This window comes from Tachypleus tridentatus, chromosome 11, assembly GCF_004210375.1.
Source record: "Tachypleus tridentatus isolate NWPU-2018 chromosome 11, ASM421037v1, whole genome shotgun sequence".
In the NCBI taxonomy this organism is placed as follows: domain Eukaryota; kingdom Metazoa; phylum Arthropoda; class Merostomata; order Xiphosura; family Limulidae; genus Tachypleus; species Tachypleus tridentatus.
Window position 1 is genome coordinate 46368087 of NC_134835.1, and position 20084 is coordinate 46388170.

A 20084-nucleotide genomic window follows, 5' to 3' on the forward strand; every position below is an offset into this window, starting at 1 on the left:
TTGCTAATAATAAACCAAATGAATAGTTAAACCTCACGTGGAACACTGTACAGTATTTCGGTTCCCTTACGTAAGGATGAATGATTATCTTATAAAGGTAGAATAAAGTACTTATTTCCTCGTGAGATAAGAAAAGCAAGAGGTGGTCTTCCTGAAGATTATAAGATTATTCTGTAATTTATACAATTAAGATCTCTGGGTTGGTTAAATTGAATTATGAAGACAGTAAGACGATAAAACGAAATTTTAATATTTGGGAAAAAAAAGGATAAATTCCATTTAAAATAGTTTTATTTTCTTAACAAAATGATTAGTTTATGAAATATTTGCTGTTGGCAGTTGATATATATCTTGAAGGCTGGCACCTATTAAAATTTTACAAAGAGAATGGTTATTTCCTTAAAAATAGAGGGCAGGTGGAAGTTTTATTTTTATTTTGGGGGGAAGAAGAGTTGAATGTGCAGAGACATTTTTAAGAACTAAATAGTTCGTTTTCGTTAGTATGTTATGTTATATAAATTTAGTAGTTGGTGTAACGAACACAAAGTTTATAATGATGTACATATTCAAGTACATATTCAAGTAAAAAATATCTCGCTTTCTTATAAGTTATTCTAAGCTACATCACGAACATAGTATAAATATCAAGCACAATTTGTCATACAATTTCAATTTCCCATTGTTAGTATAATTCTAATTCACAGTTCATAAATACAAATGCTATTCATAAACTTAAGATTTTAAAATCTTCCAACTTTCAAAAGGCCCAACTGATTTTCAATCTTATATCATTAGTTTTGAGATATGTTTCATCTTCATGGTTACAATAATTATTTGGTATTCAAACGGGTAAGCTCGAGTAAAAAAATATTGTTTATCAACTGGTATGTAACATATTTTTAAGCAAATATACTCGGCCCCGAATGACCAGGTGGTTAAAGCATTCGACTCCTAATCCGAGGGTCGCGGGTTCGAATCCTCGTCACACCAAACATGCTTGCTATCTCAGCCGTAGGGGCGTTATAATGTTTCAGTTAATCTCATTACTTGTCGGGCCTGGCATGGCTTAGCGCGTTAAGGCGTGCACTTCGTAATCTGAGGGTCGCGGGTTCGCGCCCGAGTCGCGCCAAACATGCTCGCCCTCTCAGCCGTGGGGACGTTATAATGTGACGGTCAATTCCACGTTTCGTTGGTAAAAGAGTAGCCCAAGAATTGGCGGTGGGTGGTGATGACTAGCTGCCTTCCCTCTAGTCTTACACTGCTAAATTAGGGACGACTAGCGCAGATAACTCTCGTATAGCTTTGCGAGGAATTCAAAACAAACGAAACCAATCAGATGCACGGACGTGGAGAAAAGGTGGCGACCCATTAAAGAGAGATTATGTGAACACCACATAGACCTCCAAGCTACGAATTTAAATACACCAATGGGACTTCACTTTCAGGATTAACATGAGATCAGGCACACGATACTTATGTCTTCTATTTACTTGCGAGATTTTATAAAGAACAAAAGATGATGCTAATTGTGAAGTTGCCAAATATATATGATTAATCAGAAGCGCCGAATAATAAACAGCAAATCCACTTGAAGCTAATTTAATGATAAAATAGTTTTTCTTTCAGCAACATTAAATATACGTACATGAACGTATAAATAATTTCATTTGTTTTGGGTAATTTTAGTTTCATTTGTCACGATAATAACCTTAAATATGAATCGAAATAATATAAACTTTTGATTATTTATCCACGTCATATCTAATTATTTTAATATTCATCTGTAAATGTATCAGTTTAAAGGTCGAAAGCTAGCAAAGCAGTATAAACCAACAGGCCTAAAATTCGTGATAGATATTCTTCATTAGATATCTACATTCTTCTTAACAAGTTCAAAATCAGAGATATATAAAAATAATATTTCGTATATATATATATATATATATATTGTCACTCGCGAGTCACTGCTCAATAGGACTTTCGTATATTGCCATATCTCGTCATTTGGATTGGATGATGAAAGACAGAAGATTTTATGAAACGCTATTCATAAAGTATAATAATCACGAAGTATAATACTTCAACATTTACAGTTTAAACGCCGAAAGCTGGCGGAAGACTAGAAAACAAGAGGCCTAAAATCTATGGTAAAACTTGAGTTTAGTCGTCTTTAAGCACAAAGCTGTATAATGGACTACATGTACTTTGTCCACCGCGAGCATCGAAATCTGATTTGTAGCGTTTTAAGCTTCCTGACTTATTAGTGGAACACATGGGAAAAATTACGTAAACTCTAATTGTGTTTGTTTTTCCACAAATATCTCAGTTTGTTCATTTCGCATTCAAAGTCGCAGCGTTTAACAAAAGAAAGATATTTGATGCTATATTTAAATGCCTCTGATATTGAAGTTGAAATATAGAAATCAAGAGTAACATTGATATAAAATCTACAGTTCACTTTGTCTTTTTAATAATCATCTAATATTTTAATTTGAAATTTCCGTACTTTCCCAATATTGGGTATCGAAACCCGATTACTAGCGTTATAAATCCTCAGATTTACCTTTGAGCTATTAAAGGCTATTATAAAATGTTTAGGCCCAGCATGACCAGGGTGCTCGACTCGTAATCTAATGATCGAGGGTTTGAATCCCCGTCACGCCAAACCTATCAGCAGTGGGGGCGTTATAAGGTGACAGTCAATTCAACTATTCGTTGGTAAAAGAGTACCCAAGAGTTGCCGATGGGTAGTGATGACTAGTTGCCTTTCCTCTAGTCTTACACTGCTAAATTGGGGACGGCTAGCGCTGATAGTCCTCGTTTAGTTTTGCGCTAAAAATTCCAATTAAACAAACAATTAAAGTGTTTAGAAAAGCTGTAAGTATGCAAATCACTTTTTAAAAGATGCGTAGAATGATTATTTACGTAGGTTTCTATTTTCACGCTTGTCTTCTTGAATCGGTTGGTTCTTTACAAAAACAATATTTAAAAAAAAATTATGAGACAACTGACGAAATTTCTGTTTATTTAAATGTTTATTAATTCTTTCTTTGAGAGACGAACTGGACAACTTAAGTAGTTTTTCTTTTCTTAATGTCGAACCCTCCAATGACACAACTGTACCTCTGCGGATTTACAATGCTAGAAGCCCGGTTTCGATATCCATGACAGGAAGAGCACAGATAGCCCATTGTGTAGCATTGTCCTTACCTTCAAGCAAATAAGACCCCCAGTGGCACAGCGGTATGTCTGCATGCTTACAGCTCTAAAAACCGATTTCCGATACCCGTGATGGGCAGAGCACAGATAACTCATTGTGTAGCTTCGTGTTTAATTACAAGCAGCAACAAACAAATAAACTTAATATCGATTTTGCCCTTTGTAATTTTTTAGTGTTATACTAAAAGAAAGGCAGTTAGACAACACCGCCAGTTTCTGTCCAACAGAACTGTGACACTTAATCCTCAATGATATGAAGCATCCACACCTTTGAATTTAGGAGAGCGACTTTGTTTCAAACGGTAATGAAACACGGACTAGAGAAACTCAGATCCACGGTCTTTACGCTCAATGTTAAACTTATGAGATTGAATACTCGCACAAAGACCGTTGTTGTTATTATTATTCTTGGTGGAAGGTTACTCAAAGGACTATGTGCCCTGTGTCTATCCACTGACCCACTTGGTGACCTCATGTGACACGTTTTAATATTCTCAACATTTTCCTACAATTTGGAGTCCGTTAAACCTTGTAGAACGTTAATTGACTTGAAACTTTATAGATGCATTAAACCTTTTATAATTTGATGGTCTTTCCCTCCAAATTATCATATATTATTATAACAGTTCCTAGCAGTGTTTAGTAATTAGTTTTAAGAAATGCAATCCTTAATCAGCGAAATGGAATGTTTCAAAATAATGGTATCTGAAAGATGACTTGCAATGGTATGTCAGCTCTGTGGGTAATGAACCAGTTAGATAAACTTATTCCAATGACGTATTTGAAAAGCAGAGCCCACCGTTAAAAACCGAAGTTAAATAGTTGTGGTTGACATTGCGCGTATAGCTTTGTATTTAATGAAACTGATTTTTCTTTTCAAATTGTTAACTCATTCCTGTTTTATCCTTGAATAATCACTAACCGCTTGTACGTGATTTACCCATGTTCTCCCATCTGTGGTAGATAGATATTAACAAACAACAGAAAATACACAAGATCAGGCTTAAAGCAGGAATCATTCACTAAAACAAAACTAAACTAAAAACAACTTTAAGCTTTCTCTTAAGTTTATGTGTGTTCTTGTTATGTGGCTTTTTTCAACGTATTTCTGAATTCATCTGAGCAATGTACAAATGAATAAATGAGGAATTCAGTGATTAGAAAACATCTTAGGTGACTGAATCATATTTGTCAATTTAATTTCAAAACCTTAGATATGGCCAATATCGAGTGTAATCTCTATATAATTATTGACATACGCTGCAAATTTGCTTCTGAATCTACTTATTACAAATATAAATATTTATTGTATAATTAATATTTTAATTAATTTGATTATTTCTAAGATTATTCAAATTCTAGTTTATTTGCATAATTGCTTAAACGTAAGGCAGATAAGAAACGATTAGGTCATTGTTTTGTAGAACTACATTCTAGTTAGATACCATTCACGTAAAGATTTGAGGAAAATTTTCCTTGTCTGAATAGTTTTTCTTTTATTATAATACGAACTAAAATTGCAGTTTTTGATTTCTGTGGATTTCTAATTTTATATTTAATTCGTTTATTTTTACAATATAAAATACTCTCTTAATATTTTTAAATATTGGTTTATTAATCTTTGTTTTTTGTGTGAAAATATCACAATTAAAAGTTTACAAATATCGAACTGTGGGTCTCATTTTTTATCGACTTTGTCAATAGAGAGCGTTGCAGTCGTCACGGTCTATTCAAATTCTACCGGTTTGGCAGATGAGATTAGTTTTCCTTTCAAATTACGTTTTAATACAATACGCACATTTTACAGAACAAAGTTGTAAAATTAGAATTTAAAACTTTTTTCTTCCTATGATAAATTACTTTTTAAATTTTCTTAACATTTTCTTCCACGCGGGTATAACCGTACCATATTTCTTTGTTCTTGAGTATAGAACAAAACTGCTTTTAAAGATACCCTTTATTATGCCATCATTCTTCCTATTTGCTACACACACGCACATAGGTTTTCCTAGCATTTTATATAGAACAGAGTGGTTATGGAAATATTATACCTTTTTATTCAAACATTTATTAACATCAAGTCAGTGCACTATAATATATAATGTACATGCGTAACTAAAACTCTCTTATATTTATGTCACAAACTTGAACTGGCTAATAGCCGAAAAAAATCGTGCTTTCAGAACGTAACAACTATAGTGGTACAAAAGAAGTTTCTGTTTCAGTGTCCAATTGTCGTTTTTCCGTTACAAGAAAAGGAGCTATTCGAGTTCTGGATAAGAAAAGAAGTAATTCTATGATGAAACTATTTATTATTTTGAGGAGAAAAATACCTTTGGCAGAACTAGTAATATAAGTAAAGATTTTCTGAAAATATAGTTGAAATAATTTTCAATAAGTGATAACTCTCTCCTACGGTGAGAGTAGTAACTAATGGTGTAAAATAAATATAGTTCTGGTTTGCAGTCATACAGCTGGGTCAGCGGTAAGTCCAGGAATTTACAATGGTAAAATCAGGGGTTCGATTCCCCTCGGTGGACACAGCAGATAGCCCGACGTAACTTTGCTATAAGAAAAGCATAGACAAACACAGTGTAGCAGGAGTGCAGAACTAGTAAGTTTGTGTATATCCAAGCTATAGTTTGGATAAACTTTATTTACATCATAGAAATAGAACTAATATTCGTAAATATGTTTGTAATATTTATATGTATCTCCGTCATATTTATAAATGGATATTCAAATAAAGGGTACCCAGGCTGAACAGTCGTGATTGGTAGATCACGACCTCATGTTTAAATGTGTTACAGATTAACGTGGCATCATTAATGTTGTCTGTAAATAGGAAAAAATGCAGTTGTGGTTGAAAGGTATATGTACTTATCATGATAAAGAGCTTTTCTAGAAAATCTCTGTCAGTTTAGATGATAGAGTAAAATTATCGAAACTTCATTCATGTAAGAAGAGGGAATTGACTTTATATGTTTATATAGACCTCCTTAACCCTTAAGTTTAACTAGATCAAACAGTCCTTGCTTTAAACTGATATGTGACTGCATTTAGTAAAACCAAAATCATAAAATAAAATCTCAAAAGTTCATGCACACACAACTCTGAAAAAAAATAAGCAAAGTACAGTTTATTGTTTTGAAATCAATTTATTTGTGATTAATGGAAGTTTATGTTCATTTTGTTTTTAGATTCTTACCGTAGGCCTACAACAAGCAACATTCTGTTGATTTTTTAGTTAAAGCGGTATTACAAATAAATAGTAAACATATAAATTAAAGTTAATCGGAATTTGTAATATTATAAGCATGATAAAGCAAATACGAGTGTTATAAAATACGTCAAACACTGCTCTCAGTTTATCCATATAGAAAGCTGCTATTTGCTCTGTCGCTTGATCTAAAATGAAAATCATTGGCTATTCAGTCCATTTAGTGTATACAAGCTGAAATAAAAATTACAAAAACGCTGCACTAATTGAAAGGGTCTCAGGAAACAAGCTATAATATGGGACATAAAATGTATCCTAGGTTTTGGAAGTGACTGAAGAAGTAGGACCCACATTGAGGTGGGGATACACCGTCTATTAGTCTTAACCTTTATTCGACAGAAAGTAAAGGAATAGCAATAGAAATTACAATTAAAGTAATAGATATAGAAATTAGAAAAGAGAGAATTGGATGCTCAAACCCACAATGTCCCACATCTATATCACCCTCCACTGCCTGAGAAATTAATGAAAATATAAAAATAAGGTACTATCATTTGGGGGTAAGGAAATTAAATAAACTTACCTCTTGAAGTTAGCATTCAGCCCCATTATAGCAGAAAGGCACTAATTGGTAGCCCAGTGAACGAATTATACTAATATGAAGGATCCCATCTAGTTATATAAATTGGCTAGTATAACTCCCAACCATTACCCATTATATATACTATAACTATAATGCTCTAAACCCTTTATATGCGGTAAGGTGTACATCCGCATAATGTAGTGACAAGTTGTTAACTAGCCTTATTCACAATTAAAAATAATTATTAGAAATTTTGGTAAAACTTCTTTAATTTTTATTTCTTTATATTTATTTAATATGTTCTTATATTTGTTACCGAATAGTTTAATAATTCTATTTAAAGTTTCCTTATTAAATCCGTTAAATATTAAGTTTTGTAGCAGTATTTCAACATTACTGGTAAAATATTGTAGTTTATTACAAATCTTACAACAACTGAATAATTGCGAGATTGTAGTACTTATAACAGAATGGTATGGTACATTACTATTAAATGTGGGTATAAACTGGAAAGGCAAAATATTTTTTTTATGAAAAATATTTACATCGATATCCTTGTCAATTATTTTAATTTCTGTATTAATTTTTAACTATATTGAGTGGTCTTCTATTATTATGCCTCAGCCTTCACTGTGAAGTGAATCACAAATTGTAGTGTTTCAAACCTTAAAAAGACTTCATACAAGAGGCTGAGTGTTTTATAAAAACCATTATCAAATGACAGTCTGCCAGTTACGTTAACCTGTTCAAATTAACTCAAAGAAACGTAAAATGCTTTCAAATTAATAATATGATCGTTTAAAAACTTAGAGAGAGGAAACCGTAATTTACGACACCAGTAGATTTCTGTTAATTGTCGGGCTTATTGTAGCCATTGGATACAAGAAACGAAGTTGTACCAGAAGTGAACCGCTGCAACTGGCCGCCACATCAGTGACAATTACTCTTAGAAATAGACTTAAATAAATTACCCTGTATAATAAACAGACGTTCAATGAGCTATATTCCGCTCATAGTAAACAATGTTACGTAGTGAACTAATTTGCGTATCAGTATTTTAACAGATGACTCAGACTTCGTGGTACAAACAAATAACAGACTTACAATCAATTGGAGAAAAAATAAAACTTGACTCATCTCATTTTCAAACAAGAACGTGGCATATATCGTAGTAGTTTAAGTATGGCGCTTGCAAGAATAAACGGTCCGACATGACCAGGTGGTTAAGGCACTCGATAATCCGAGGGTCGCGAGTTCGAATTCCGTCACCAAACATGCTCGCCCTTTCAGCTGTGAGGGCGCTATAAAGTGACGGTCAATCCCACTATTCATTGGTAAAAGAGTAGCCCAAGAGTTGGCGGTGGGCGGTGATGATTAGTTGCCTTCCCTCTAGTCTTACACTGCTAAATTAGGGACGGCTAGCGCAGATAGCCCTCGTGTAGCTTTGCGTGAAATTCAAAACAAACCAAATCCTACAGGAATAAACACTCTTCTCTCTGCTCTTTACATTCTCCTCGAGAATGGCATCACGATCACCACACATGAAAATAATCACATCCTACGATGCTAATGAGCGATGACATCCACCAGTATGCTAAGCTAGTCGACACAATCTTTAATAAGAAAAATATTATTGAAAGAATTGGCTTTTACTCTCATTGTAATTCGATACCATTGAACGCGTAAAAGATACTCTTGGAAGACGCAATACATTCCATTAAGTAACCAATGACATACTCTGAAAACATTTAAGATTGGTCAAATATAACTGAGAGCATTAGAGGGATACGACGACCGAAGAAGGTCGAAACATTGTTGACTCCTCTACGTAAAATATTTTCTCAACCCAAACGAGCCGTTTTTACATATATATTTCTCTACAAGTGGGTTTTCTCGACATCACTGATTAATACTGATTTTTATCAAATATATTCGTTGAAACGTGCCACTTCTAGTACGTGGTAATCATATTCGAAAAAACAAATTTCATGAGATGTAAAAGTATCTGATCTATATTCACCAAATGTTCATATTCAATCGTATGCTGAATAACCAGTCATTTACAGTACACATCAGCTTAGTGATTTTCATGTAAGATTTGTAGAAGAATTAATTGAAGGGGACTGACTTATATAAATTATAATAATAGAGATCTTACTTAGTTATTACTATACCAAGTTTCGATTATCCTTGAATTGTTTGGGGCAGTTTCAGTTTTTGTTGTTGTTTATTTTTTTGCAATAAAAAGAACTAGCAAACATTTCTGTGGGAATATGACACTGAAAAACCATGCCTATAAATTGAACAACTCGAATTATGTTGTCACTGGGATTGGCCCGGCATGGCCAGGTGGCTAAGGCACTCGACTCGTAATCTGAGGGGCGCGGGTTCGAATCCCCTTCACCAAACATTCTCGCCCTTTCAGCTTGGGGCGTTATAATGTGGTGGTCAATCCCATTATTCGTTGGTAAAAGAGTACTCCAAGAGTGGGCGGTGATGAATAGCTGCCTTCCCTCCAGTCTTACACTGCTAAATTAGGGACAGCTAGCGCAGATAACCCTTGTGTAGCTTTGCACGAAATTCAAAAATCAAACAAACACCGGCATTATTTTTAAGTTCTCGAGATATAGTAAAAAACAATGTATTTAGGTTTAGTGCGTTAAAATTTTTTCATAAAAGTGAGGAACCATCTGTGTATCGATAACGATTATAATTCTGAAGGTTTATTTAACAAGGAATTCTCGTTAGGTAACTATTACTTTTACCAAACAATCAAACCACTACAATGAAGTCTTACGATATGTAAATCAACTTATTGCTTCCAACATGGTACATAAAAATATACATAAGAATATGAGTGTGGTATCTTGTAAAACAAAAGCCATTGACAGAGCGGTTCGCGACTTCCAGACACCAGAACGCAACATCACATGTATATAACAACGAGAAGAAATGGGTACAGGTTTATGAATATAAGTATTCGACTCATAATTGTCGTCGCATATTTCAAGTAGCCAAAGATGAAGACTCTTTTCGCATTTTGAAACATTTACCAATATATCTCTGCTTAATAGATGAAAACTGTGAAGTCAGGTAAAAATGTATTGACTTTGTTAAGCTACAGAGGATGAAATCAACAACAAACAACTTATTATGTTATTATTTGTGAAGATATTTTAATTAAGTCGGTGGATGTAGCGTCTCTGAATGATTTTTTTCGCGACAGTACTGTTGAAAAAGCCTGGCGTAGCCAGGTGGTTAAGGCAATCCACTCGTAATATGAGGGTCGCAGGTTTGAATTCTCGTCATACCAAACATGGTCGCCCTTTCAGCCGTGAGGCGTTATAATGTAACGGTCAACCCCATTATTCGTTGGCGGTGGGTGGTGATGACTAGCTGCGTTCCCTCTAGTCTTACAGTACTAAATTAGAGACGGATTGAACAAATAGCCCCCGTGTAGCTTTGCGTGAAATTCAAAACAAAACAAATAAGGCTATCGTGTGCAAAACATGCTACTCCTCCTTGTTGGCTTTTCATAAACCATCCGTGCCCTTTTTAGCAGTGACATGAATTATAACGACTTGGTGAAGCTCTAAAAATTGTATGAAGATAATGGATGGAATTTCTTTTACATGTATGAATGTATACATAAATGTGTGTGTACATATGAACGTAAAAAAATTCAATAAAGTGTGGTAATTTTTCAGAAATCCTTTAAAATATGCAGTCATAAAACGTGGTCACCATCTTCCGTAATAGTTAAAGTTACTCTATCAGTATTTTAAAAGAAATACTATAAATATAAAATAACCTACATAAAATCAAAATATTAAGAAGCTAAAACATTTAGATACAAAGGTTTTGTGATTGATTTATTTTCTTTGCAATGACATATTTGTTTGAATGATAATTTAGTATGGTAGCCATATTGACAATGTCGTCAATGAAGACTGAAGCCTTCCTTATCACTAGAGGACTTGGTATTTATTAACTGTTTTCTATTACTGAGTCTCGCTTATGAAATGCTTCTTTTACCCGATTGACGCAAAAAATATTTTATAGCTTTTAGCTAATATGATTTCATATTGAAACGTGTCCTTTTATGTAGAAATGATTTGCGAAAGTAGTAAACTACGAAATTACGGATATTTTTACAACAGTCTACAAATCTTTTTTATTTTCATTAGACTGAAAATGTTAAGTACATAATTAATGGTTAAGAAAATCTATAGCCAAATATATTTTTTGTTTTACATGTTATTAGCATAATACTTAAGATATTTAAAAACTATAGCCATAACAGTTTTATTTTACACGTTATTATTATTATGATTTTTAAGTTCTTTGAAAAACTAGAACCATGACATTTAGATAATTAGACTTTAAACTTGCGTTTTGTTATTAGACTAGAAATGTTTGAGCAAATGTACATAAAATAAATGCGTAAAATTTAACTTAAACATGGTGAAAAAATAACCAACTGACACTACAAGCTGTATGAGAAAAGCAATGTTTGCAAATGTTGTCCTTCGATTACTTAGAAGAGTGAATAACATGAAACATGTTTTAACACTGTTGTCGATGACACCCACACCTAGACCCGGCATGGCCAGGTGGGTTAAGGCGTGCAACTCGTAATCTGAGGGTCGCGGGTTCGCATCTCCGTCGCGCCAAATATGCTCGCCCTTTCAGCCGTGGGGGCGTTATAATGTTACGGTCAATCCCACTATTCGTTGGTAAAAGAGTAGCCCAAGAGTTGACGGTGGGTGGTGATGACTAGCTGCCTTCCCTCTAGTCTTACACTGCTAAATAAGGGACGGCTAGCGGAGATAGCCCTCGAGTAGTTTTGTGCAAAATTCAAAACAAAACAAAAACAAACAAGACACCCACACCACAACGATGTAAAAGGGCTCATCTGAGACCGTAATAAAGCAATCAATTCACCGCTCTCGTATTATTAAAAATTGGTTCAAAATTGTGGTAATCGTCTATAATTATTTTCCTTGGCTAACATAACCTCCAAATCTTTATGTGAGTGATCATTTTTATTACAAATTTCAATGTCAAAAACCACCATATTCATCTTCTGCGGGCAACTTCGAATAAGGCTCATTTTAGCATTTTATGGGGTTTATATTAGGCTGAGTCCAAAAGTAGGCCAATCCAATATTAGGTAGGAGTTCTAATAAAGTGGTCATTCAGCGTGTCATATTACATTATTTAGTGATTCTAAAGTACATAGAGATGTAAAGATACATGCAACCTAAATAAAGCTTACCTTTCCAACATGTTAATAAATATGCTCATAATTATTTGCAATAATTTATTTCCATGGTTTTGTAATGTACATGTTTTTTTTCTTGCAGTACGATATTCCACTTGATTCGATCATTCACACTTTACATGCATCTTACTTTAATGTGTTTTAATCAAAGCGACAAGACAGAAAACGTTTCAAATTACGAAATACTTGTAACAGCTATGATGAGATTTATCACTTATCATGTGACCCTTGCAAGGTAAGAATGTTTCTTAGCAACCACACCAAACATCAGAAGCTAAACTTTAATTTTTCACGTAATTATTTTAAATCGCTGATAACCCATAGCGTTGCATGTAGCCCAATATTTTTGGTACTATCAGTCGACTGTAAAAAGTGTAAAAGATATATTTATATTTTATACATTTTGGTTTATGTCTGTTTTGTGTCTAAATATAGCAGTTTGATTTAATACAAACTGGACAGTTATTTGAGGGTGGTGTCTAATAATGCTTAATTTCAAGGAAGCGCAAAAGAGCAGATTATCTTAAAATAGGAGGGCTGTGTGTGGACAAGTAACAAGTAAACCCGTACTGTGAATTCAAGAATTCATGATTTGCAACAGTTGCTACAAAAGTGCGCTTCGCACTCTGGGATTGTGGGTGCACGATAAGAATGACAGTGAAATCCTATTAGTCAGTCAGATAAGAATTAGCAATGAGCGTTGTTGATTAGCTGCCTGTACTTTAGTCTAGAAATTCAAAATAGCTTTAAAAGACTTACCGTAACAAATGAATGATTGTTTAAGCTACTTAGCTCTCAGTTCAGCGGTAAGTCTGAAGGCTTATGACGTACAAACCCGTGGTGGCCACAAAAAAAATAGTCTGTTTTGTTGCTTTGCTCTTAACAAACAAAATAAGATTATTTATTGACCTTCATTGAATCATACGAAATGCTAAACGATGCAGTATATACATGCATCAGTCTTATTGGCGGCAACAAATATTTGCATATTTAATTAGCATTGCATCAAATACTGCTTGTTTTCAACAAAACCCTTCTTTAATAGTTTATTGATTTAAACATTAACACTATGCCAGATAAGATCCAATTATCATCTGAATTTTTTTATTTTATTTTCGAGACGAGTAAAATGAGACGATTGAAAAGTCTATTCCAGTGAAAGACGCAACTGTTACCAGGTGTCGCTGATACAGTTCATTTACTTTAGCTGATCAACGTATATGTAACACGTTTTCTTATATAAAGTGGCCTGCTATAGTAAGGTCTCAAATTCTAAATATACTTATTAATTAAAAAATATCTAACTGATGTGAATTTGGTTAAAGAAACTTTTGGAAATAAGTCGAACGTTCAATGAAAAAATTAATTCTCAGAAGAGCTCATAAAACCGTCAAAAATGCGATTTAAGAAGAAAACGTTAGGCATATTGAGACGTTCGTATAATCCGTCTGTATCACGTAAGGCTAAATAAAATACGCCTTCATGTCGATGATATGGTGCCAGTATGGCTCCACAGGCCTACTCTACTGTTGCTACAGCAAACTATATTTATAAACCTCACAAACTGATACAAATCAACTTTATATCGACCTTAATTTGTCGTTAATTGAATTGCACGCCTTATTTTATTCTCTTATTGCTGATTAACAATTTGTTCATTCTGTGATTGTAAATAAAAATAAGTTATTCTTTCAAAAGAACTAAAAAGTTGTATAGCGTTAGAAGTGATCCAAACTTTTGTTTGAAACATTAACAGTATTTAAGGATTGATACTATGAAGGGAACAATAAATTCCTCTCCTTTTACTTTGCAGCATGAAACCTGTTTTACATAAAATAATTTTCTAGAGCCCACCTGCAGAGTTGGTAAAGAACCATTATTGGGTTGGATTGAAAATATTTTTAATAAATCTAAATTTTAATTAAAACTCATCATAGAACTGTTGAAGAAGCCGTGGATATGTGCTTATCATTTTCATAATACATTAAGTTTGTTTTCAACTGCAACATGTTACATTTAAAACAACAGACGGTCGTTGAAATATAATAAGAATAAAAAATCAAAAGTATTGCCTACCTTTAGCAATGTAAGTTCATATTCGTGAAACAGGTTGTACCGAGGTAGTTGATGAAAATTCCTTTCTCTTTCTCTAAACTAATGTGAGGAATGGCCAGGAAAAAAACTGAGTTTTAAAACACGTTCGTAGTAAAATAAGTCACTAAGCTCAGTTTAAGGAGAATGATCTCGAAGAGAAATGAAAACATTTGCAGCTGGAAAGCACGTATCGAACAAAACGGAGCAACGTTGGGTGAGATCGCAACTGTTTCTACTAACGTTCATGAGCTGGACAGCTGATTTCAGTTACTTCGCCGGCTGAACGACGCTTCTTTACGTTTTCACGTTACAAGAAATATATTTTTAACGATCTATGAAATCATCTAAATTTTACCCTTCATCCTGTAGGTTCACATAACTAACTGTATTTTCTAAAATGTTAGTTTGGATTATTTACAGAAAGTAACCTTTGTACTTTTTTTAATGGTCGACCTAAATCCTGTGATGTCAAGGCTACTTTCGTATTTATCCAATTTATTTATAACTGTCTGTATAAAAGCCAACTTTTGTATACCTCGTTATACCATATTAGCAGGCAAGTATTTCGAAGCCTACTCTACCACATTCTCAAAACGATTTCAAGCTTTCTGCTATTGTTCCTCACCTCACTGATTGAGTTTCCACTAAAAGATTTGGCTTCAAGTACAGAAAACTAGTTTTCAAGAGCCTTCTGTGGTATCTGCTCGGTGGGTTTCTCAGCTGATAGGACCAGCGATTCTAGTGAAACATCCGGGGACTTCTGACCCGGTAGAAAACGGTTGTGTTTCACCAATCAGAAGCGTTTACTACGAAACTTAAGTGTTACAATCAATATCTTAAAAGAGGTTAGTCTAGAAATGCATGGGACGCACGTGGTATCGCAAGTTACGAATGCCTTAAGTGTAAAAACATTTCATTATGTATTAGATTCAAATGGTATGTGATTTTTCGCAAGATTAGTTCATTTTTACAAGATGTAATTTACTAAAGCATCCTAAATAAACTAATTTATTTACGCAAGTTATTCTATTCAAACAGGTTATTTATTACTAAAATATTTTAAAGTTTTTTTCTTAGTTTTCATCTTACCTCAGATAGAAGGGTTTGTTTTTGCATTTGGTATTTATGGCAAAACTACTAAATTTATGTGTGACCGTCCCTAATTTTGAGCTACTGATCTTAGGGTAGGCAGTCACTCAAGGACACTACCACAACCATCCATGCTAAAGTAATAACCGTCTCCTTTATAATGCATCCAGAGCTTAAAATTCGGAAGACATCTTGTGATATCACACGATTTCGAACCCGGCATGCCAGCTTACAATACCTTACCTATATCTCAGAACCATCTCTCATTCTTCAGACAGAACTACACGAGGATTTTTTGTTGTTGAAATAATACAGAAAACACTCTTTTCCATAGTGGTGAGAAAATAAAACTCTTAAAAGGAGAAAAAAAAACACCTGTTGATGTAGATACAAATTATATGTCCCCTTTTGGAATACTGCTACTGTACGTGTATAGAACACAATATATATATATAATTTGTTTCAGCTTTGTAGACAACGATATTAAATAACAGTTAGAAGAAATAGGTATGTAGTTAAATCAAACCTAAAAAGTAAGTATAATTTTGATTTAGAAATGGGTGCATGAATAACTATTTTATTTAATATTTCTTACAGTCTGTAAAATATTTCAAACAGTTATTTCTAATACTGTTGATATGACAAGTAATAATGGATTTGTTTGGTTTAAATGTCAACCTTTTACTCTCCGAGTAAAGCACTATACATCTAAACCCAGATCAGCTGCATAGATTTTACCATTGTATTAGGCCTACTTTATTTGCTTTCCTCCGATGAGTCTTAAATTCAGCAAATCTAGTCTGTTAAAGAGGGAGTAGTGACAAATAATGTATCATGCTTCTACTTTACGTTTTCTTCACTGAGTTCTATATTTCGGCGTAGAAAAGAATTTAACAAATAAGTGAGAAGCGAGACATGAATAATTATATAATACTATGAGTGTTTCTATATTTATCTAAAATATAAACCTGCCACATATGGAGTTATCTTTCTGTAAACATGGCAGTGAAAGGACTATACGTGGGTTGATTTATGTATAACACGATGAATTAAAGAAAGTTTTACTTTTAGATATTCTTATATTACTATTGCCTTGAAATCGTAATGCTGCTCAACTGATCAAGGTCTGCATTTTATAATGTTAGGAGCTCTGTAGTTTACAGTGTTAGAGGATTCATTTGAGCTAGCGTTCAACCATTTTACACATTTATATGATACAGGATTCCGCTTCTTATCATGTTAGTGCAAACAGTCTTAATTCTTTGAGAAATCACTTAACTTCAAAACTAATACGTTTTACTTTATCGGTTCCAATACAACACATCGTATTGTATTTTCACCTTATAGTTTACTACAGCTTGTCCAAACACACAGAATTATTAAGCAATGTAGTCTGGTTTAGGCTTAATTGGAGATGAAGCTTTCTTTTCTCCCACAATAATTATCAAAATAAATACAAAAGAAAAGTGTTAGGAAATAGTTCATTGTGTGTTACCATCAATTTAGATAATAACCTTCAAATACAGCATTATTAAGCTGTGACTTTAAAACCAAAGTTTACTTAAAAACTATATAGTATTACCATTGAAACATTAAACTTGTTTCTTTCAAGAAAGCCTAATTCCTACACTTTTGCTGTTTATCACATCAAATGGGCTTAGGACTTAATGCAGAAATATTTTTTGCTTCTTCTATTATTAGAGTAAATCATAGATACGTCAAAAATAAATACGCTTTTATCCTATTAAATAAAGTGAAACAAGTTATTTCTTAAAATATATATTGAAACCGTTTTTGAGCATGGCTGTGTATGTGTGTGTTTTCTTATAACAAAGCCACATCATGCTATATGCTGAGTCCACCGATAGCAATCGAACCCTTGATATTAGGGTTGTAAATCCGTAGACTTACCACTCTACTAGCGAGAGACCTGTAAGCATAGAATGTTATGTATATATACATATATCTTTTATCACAATAGTTTAACAGATGAAACTTAGTAAGTACTTCTGTATACATTTTTTTACCTTTTTAACATGTAAAGGGTTTTAAGACGTGCAGTATATGAATTATGTTTTTGCCAAGAAAATCTGACAAAATTTTACAATTAAATTAAATTTTTATTTAATATGATCAACTTAATTTTTAACACATGGGTAAAATCATAAATAAACAACTTTTCTTGGCTTATGCAACAAAAATAATTTTATTTGGAACTGGTCTGACTGTCCCATATACACTCTTAGTGTTACAACGTTCAACACGTCACCTTCAGTAGCGTAAATCACAACAATATTAGACCACGTCTTCTGTTCAATCATGTGACATCTTGGGCTTCATCGCTTTTCACAAAATACCATGTAGTGTATTTACGTTCTTTCCCGTTTATTACGTTTTTATATTTAACCGTATCCTCACGGAATAAAGAATTGTAGGATTTCTGTTGTTACCGTTATTGTGGCAGACACACAGACACACATATGCCTGCGTGTGTGTGTGTGAGTGAATTTGAAAGTGAAGTTCTGAATACGTTCAATATACACCAGAAACTTGAATTAGATTATACTGATAACACGTTTGTTATATAGAAATGTGATAAAGGAGATTTAATAAAATCTTCTAATTATCCAGAAAATTTAAAGCATTCTATTAAATATACGTATTAAATACACATAGAAGCTACAAGAACTGAAAATAATTTAAAAACAATGGTTTATATTAAATCTTTTTCTGTGATACTACAACCACCTCAACAATCGTTTCATACAAACTTACAAAATATTATCTTTCTTTTTGTATGTACACAACGATATAAAACTATGTTCTAAAGCAGTACTTCTCAGCCTTTTCCAACATCATTCACGCCTATATATTTTGTACAGCAGCTCTCTTATCCAAATTTGAAAAAAGTACCAAAAAGAGTTAAATTAGAATACAAAATTATTTATTGTTTGTCAAACTACAACCAGAATCATTAAAACATGAAATAAACAAAAAGTAAATGTATTTATTAAACTACGTCTAGAATAAATAATTACTAATGAATCTATTGTATAATTGATAATACTTATAACATCGGGATGAACCATTCAGCCAGTTGAAAAGCATTCTTCCAATAATTAGATAATGAAATGTTATTGTTGAAACGCGTAACAGTTAATATTGGTCATTGATAAATCAGTATTAAATTTACGAAACAGACTTGTGTTAAAATTATTAAATTATTTAAGAAAATTGATAAAAGACGGATTTATTTTGTCCTGCACACCTGGTTTATCTTGTAAAGTTTGGATGCGTTTAAAAACAACAGGTTTGTCAACCTATACCTAAAGTTAATAAACTTTTACATAAAATTAAGGATAAAGTGAAAGTAATAGAAAAAACAGGTATTAAGAAAATAATTTGTGAATGTGGAAGACTATAGTCTATAGATAGGTTAAATGAAAAATAACTTAGAATATAGAGTGAATAATTTGTTTGTTTGGTATTAACCAAAGAGCCACACAATGGGCTACTTGTGCAGTGTTCCCCATGGGTATCGAAATATGGTTTTTAGTGTTATAAGCCCTCAGGTTTACTGCTTAACCATTGAATGGAGTGGGGTAGTGAATGAACATAAGCGAAATTCTAAAAGTAAAGAAAAATAAATATTTCAGAATTATCCGAACATATTATAATAACGCAATAGCTGGATAACATTATATTATTAGTTAACCTAAAAACTGTTATAAATATTGTGACTCGTTAGATATTGTTAAATGTAAACAAATAATAATGCATTGAACAAGGACCTGTGATTACAGAATGTAAGCAGGTGTCCTGATGTTCTTTAAAGATGTAACATGACTGAATATAAGACTTAACTAGTGTAATGTTGTTGTGATTTGTTAATGAGTAATGGTTTGGTTCTGGTTTGTTTTGAATTTCACGCAAAGCTACTCGAGAGCTGCCTGCACTATCCGTCCTTAATTTAGTAATGTAAGACTAGAGGGAAGGCAACTAGTCATCACCACCCACCGCCAACTATTAGGCTACTCTTTTACCAAAGAATAGTTGGATTGGCCGTCACCCTATAACGTACCCACAGCTGAAAGGGCGAGCATGTTTGGTCTGACGGGAATTCGAACCCGGGACCCTCAGATTACGAGACGAACGCCTTAACCCACTGGGCCATGCCGGGCCGACGAGTAATGGCATCATGTTCAAGCGTAGAAACGTGTAGAGTGTAGACCAGTCTCAAAAATATTTTCGTACATTGCTGTTTTAACTTCATTTATTAATCTAATATACATAAGTAGAATATGAACGGTAAAACAGTGAACTACGAAAGTTTATAAAATAGTTAAGTATTGTAGAATATTTAATGAAAACCATTTAATCTCTAAAATAATTATTTTTGTTGTGCAAGCCAAAAGAAGTTTTACTTTTAAACTGTATTTCTTATTCTGTTTATGTATATATATAATTACTATAACAATGGCAAAAATACCAAAAAATAGAAATTTCTAAATCTATCGTAGTAAGATAGTAAAAAAAAAGTGTGTTTATGATTCCCAGTGAGGAAAGAAGGCGGATATGACGTATACAAAGTTTAA

At 33.1% G+C, this 20084-nt stretch overlaps 1 protein-coding gene across 1 annotated transcript in view; it reads right to left on the reverse strand.

Moving 5' to 3' along the window:
- The window catches only part of LOC143232088 (glutamate-gated chloride channel-like), a 164188-nt gene extending 149109 nt beyond the window's left edge, over positions 1 to 15079 (reverse strand). Inside the window, exon 1 of the mRNA XM_076467158.1 lies at positions 14383 to 15079. The gene's annotated coding sequence lies outside the window, so the exon portion shown is untranslated. The remainder of the gene's footprint in view (positions 1 to 14382) is intronic.
- Between the last annotated feature and the right edge of the window lie 5005 nt (positions 15080 to 20084).